This window comes from Gekko japonicus, unplaced genomic scaffold, assembly GCF_001447785.1.
Source record: "Gekko japonicus isolate JY-2015 unplaced genomic scaffold, Gekko_japonicus_V1.1 scaffold52, whole genome shotgun sequence".
Lineage (NCBI taxonomy): Eukaryota > Metazoa > Chordata > Lepidosauria > Squamata > Gekkonidae > Gekko > Gekko japonicus.
This window is the reverse complement of record NW_015168653.1, coordinates 1,767,462-1,772,370: the sequence shown is the minus strand read 5'-3', so window position 1 is coordinate 1,772,370 and position 4,909 is coordinate 1,767,462. Positions and strand designations below refer to the sequence as shown.

The 4,909-nt window shown below is 44.6% G+C and overlaps 1 protein-coding gene across 1 annotated transcript in view; it reads right to left on the bottom strand.

The window, feature by feature from the left end:
- SLC15A1 (solute carrier family 15 (oligopeptide transporter), member 1) overlaps window positions 1–4,909 on the bottom strand; it is a 48,985-nt gene that overhangs the window by 43,196 nt on the left and 880 nt on the right. The gene's annotated exons all lie outside the window — the stretch shown is intronic.

Genomic DNA, 4,909 nt, shown 5'->3' with positions numbered 1-4,909 from the left:
CTCTTTCCCATTTTTTACAGGGGGCAATAACACAGCAAAGATCCCCTAGTGTTCCGCTATACGGAAATGGGGCTTCTGCAACTGCTTGTCAGTTTTTTTTATAGTCTTGTCAGTTTCAACATGGGTTTTTCCCCCCCTTGCTTGCCTTCCTTTCTGTTTCCTTTCTTTCAATGAACGAACACTAAAATACATGCACAAAACCTGAACCACGAGGATTTAAATGGAAGGCGCTTGCTGGACACTACTGCGCAGCTGCGATAGGTTAACTGCATAATTCTTTTTAAAAGCTTTGGACACCTCCACCCACATGTCACAAGTGACGTTCCCACCCCAATTTAGAAAAGTGCAGTTTTTAAATTTTAGCTGCAGAACAGATACACTGGAGGGAAAAGAATGGTACATAAGGTGGGCACAGAATCCAAAGTCAAGCTTAAAGGCTTACTGCTCAGAAAAACTGCAGTAAGGAGTGTTTGCGTAATGGGCCTTAGTGTACTGTGGCCTTTTCCTTTCTTTTTTTTTAAAAGCTCCCTCCAAAAGCCCTCTGGTGGCCATACACATAAATATATGTGCCTATACTTTGGCCACCAAATGAGAAGGGAGCACTCACTGGAGAAGACCCTGATGCTGGGAAAGATTGAAGGTCAAAGAAGACGGGGACGGCAAAGGATGAGATGGTTAGACGGTGTTATCGAGGCAACGAACATGAATTTGAGCAAACTCCAGAGCACGACAGAAGACAGGAGGGCCTGGCGTGATGTGGTCCATGGGGTCGCGAAGAGTCAGACTCGACTGAGCGACTGAACAACAACAACAAAACTCTGCTTGGGATTGTACTGCCAGTCAAGTATGAAATCACAGTGGGATTAAAATTAGACTAATTTTAATTGGATCAGGGTGTGTGCATTTGTAGGTGGGTGTGCCAAAGCGGTTTCTTCACTCCCTCCACTGCTCCCAAGCCCCCCCCCCAAGCTTTCTGCTTTCCAGCTGAGCTTCGTCCATTATTTACTGTATGGGAAGCTAGGTTTATATATAACCTCAGATTAAAGTTTGCATGACAGTGAAACCAACTGTCAGCACTTCTTGAGTAACTATGTACCTGTTGGCACAATCTTTAAGATAAAATCCAAGTACAGGAAGCATTTGTACTTTAGAATTCTGATTTGTGAACTAAGCATATCTACCGTAGGTGCTGTGAAATAAACTCTCTGTTCCTGCTTATTCTAGAAGCACTTTGGTCCATAGTCCACAAGGCATATACCATGGGCAATTCAATATAGTGCCATGATGCACTGGACAGAAAGAAATACAGCAGAAAAGAGCAAGAGTCCAGAAGCATCTTAAAGAGTAACAAAATTTCTGGCAAGGCAGGAGTATTCGTGGGCCGCTACTCAGAAGTGATTCACGAAAGCTCAGACCCTGCTGCAAATTTTGTTAGTCTTTAAGGTGCTACTGGACTCTTGTTCTTTTCCACTGCTGCAGGCAGACTAACATGGGTACCCATCTTGAAAAATAAATATAGTTAGGGACAATCTCTTCCCCCTTGATGGGGGGAAACTTTGTCCACGCAGCTCCTATTTTGTTTAGTTTGCCTCAAGGCAATTGTGTGCATCCTCTACCGTGTGCAGGAAAAGCTTTTAGCACGCAATCACAGCTGCTTGGAGCTTCCTCCCCCCAGCTCCGAGGAGGCTGCATGAACAAGAAGCTGCCTCTAATGACTCTTTAGGGCTCCCGAGCATTGTAAAACAAAAACTGCGGTGGTTCAAACCTGAACGTGTAATTAGAGTTCCAAACTCTTTGTGCCCAAAAGCGCTATTAAAGCCATGCATTACCAATTGCCCATTCCTATCTTCACCACGGAGTTACTTGCGTCCATGTTTACCTTTTAGGCAAATGGCTTCTCTTGCACTGGTGAATGGAAATATCAATATTTGAAGAGGTGCCGTATGGATCAGCCGTGAACCTATTGTAATCTTGTACAGAACTCAAAACTGATTTAAGCAGTTCTTGCAAAACTTGGCTGGATCATCTGAAGTGTCAATGAAATAGCATTAGCCGAAGTCCACACCTTTACCCCCCCCCTCAAGAGAAGCAAATGTGTAGGGAGGCCAAGGGTGACAACGCTTAAATAAGTGCTTGAAATGTTTTTGAGTGCAAACAAGACTTTGGAATTTGGGACAAGAATATCCTCAAATTGGTCTGATCACCCTTTCCCATTGTAAGAAGAATTGCTGTATATGAATATAAAATTACTACATGATGGACATAATGTACAATGCGACAGTGCAGAAGTAGGAAGGTAGTGATTACGTAACTCATGAACACCATTGTCAGTATGGACCGACACTAGCTAGCTAGAACGTTAGCTCAAATCTGCATTTCCAGTTAGGGTTACTAATTCTTAAACTATCAACTGTAGTTTGATTAGCAGTGACCAGTAGGTAACACCAAGCTCTATGCCAGGGGCCTACATGGTGCCTGTGGAATACCCCCACATCTGGCACTGTGTGCGCCCTGGTATTCACTTGTCCCCAAAGCTAAGAACAAATCCTGGATTGTATTATTTTTATTTAACTGGAAAAGGAGGTGATTCAGGGAGCAACCATTCGGAAGCAACCATAGGAAGATGCTTGGCTTAGAACCGCCTAACATTTTGTAAAACCTCCTATATATGCTTGGTTCCCCCTCCCCCCTGCCATGGAAGACATTTTATTATGGCACCCACTTCTTCTTGTTAAAATTCCAAAACTGTCCATAGGTTCAGCAAAGTAGGGGGGTCCTTGCGTGCAGTCTACGGTAACCTTTACTTGCTGATTTCTACATAACAAGATTCTGTATGAAATAGACCGAAGCTTCTTTTTCTGGCCAGCTGTCAAATCTGTGTCTTCCACATGACTTCAAAGTAACAATAATTTTCATGTTACAGCCAGGGTTGCCACTTCCAGGTTGGGAGATTTGGGGGTACAGCCTGAGGACGGTGGGATTTGGGGAGGGATGGGACATTATCCGGATATAATGTCAGAGAGTCCGCTCTCCAAAGCAGCCATTGTCTCCAGGGGAACTCATCTGTCATCTGGAGATCAGTTACAATTCTGGGAGACCTCCAAGCCCCATCTGTAGGCTGGCATCCCTAGTGACACCATGCCCTCTTTCAACATCCACCTCAAAAATACCTTAATTCCACCACACAGTTGGGGGGATCCAACCATCCTCCAAGTTGCCTTCCTCCAGCTTAAGAGGTTTTTTCTCCTGCTACAAAAGAACCCCTTGAGTTGCAGGAAGCCTTCAGACTTGAGCCCAAAGAACAGGCACGATATAAATGCTTTCATGTATAAACTTTGCCCAGTGGAATAGTTGGGTAGGCATGGGATCCAACCCAGTCTTTGTTAACGATAGAATAATCCTGAAAGTTTTCACTAGAACTGGGAATATACTTTGAATTATCACTCAATGTATGTTTAGTATGCTCTTGGCTCACAAAAAAGGACGACATTTCAGAGTCATTTTTAAAATTTCCAAACATTTAATGTATACTATACCCAACCTTTCTCCCTGACAGGGACATCAAGGGGTTTACTTCGTCCCTCCCTGCACCATTTTACCCTCACAACAACCATGTGAAGTAGATCAAGATGGGTTTGCCATGTTTGTCTGTAGCAGTAGATAAGAGCAAAAGTCCAGGATCACCTTAAAAACTAACAAAATTTGTGGCAGGGTATGAGCTTTCGTGAGTCACTGCTCACTTCTTCAGATACACCTAGAATGTGAGTCTTTATCATTGGAGAGTAGAGTGATTTTACTACCTACTGAGACTGGATTATTATTATTATTTTCTGCTAAACCGCGCTGTTTTGAGTTTGCAGTTTTACAGTTCTTTTCTTTAACCATAAACATAAAAAAGAAAAGAGTTCTGGCTGACCACAGTTTGCCACCAAAGTGAACTTCCACACTCCTGGCCTGACCCAGATCTATGGATGCCGCACTCTGGCACACCTCCTTTTCAGCTTTTAATTATAAAGGTTGCCTCATTAACAAGCGACTGAAACTAAAGCACGTGCATCCAGCTGAAACTGAAGCGCATGCATCCAGGCATCAACAAAAGCCAATGCAACCCTCTGCATGCTCCTTTGCAAACAAGTTCTGTTGGTTTCATTGCTGTTGGGGAGCCTCTGCCCCGACCTCCGCTTGCCTCACAAGAGTGACCTCTGGCACATTCCTCCCGATTAGCCCAAGCGGGTGTGCAGCTGTGGATGCTGGAAGCCTCAGAACCAGTTCAATGTGTGCTCCAGAATAAGGGTGCTTTGACACACATTAAATAATGTGCTTCCGATCCACTTTCAAAGCACTTTGCCACTGGATTTTACGGTGCGAAGTGGCAAAAACCACCTGCACACAGTCGCTGAAGTGGATTGAAACTGCATTGTGAGGAAGTGCCCTAAAACCCAGTGCTGATCAATGGTTAGAGTGCTGGATTACAGCCATGAGGCCCAGGTTCAAATCCCTGCTCTGTGCTTAGGGCAGCCAACCTGGCAATATCCTGGAATTACACCTGATTTCCAAACAACAGAGAGCCTGTTCTTACCCTGGAGAAAATGGCTGCCCTGGAGAATGGGACTCTGTGACACTGCACCCCTTCTCCCCTCCCCAAACCCTGCAGTCACCAACTCCCAAGCATCCAGAGATTTTCCAGCCTAGAGCTGGCAACCCCACAGATATGCCACTCACTGCTTCACAAAGCTGTTGTGAAGGGGTGACCATACAGGACACCTAAGCAGCTCTTACGCTTTCACACATACTAAATAGGGCAGTTTCAATCCACTTCAGCGACCCTTTGCAAGTGGATTTTGCCATTCCACACAGTAAAATCCAGTGGCAAAGTGCACTGAAAGTGGATTGAAAGTGTGTTATTTAG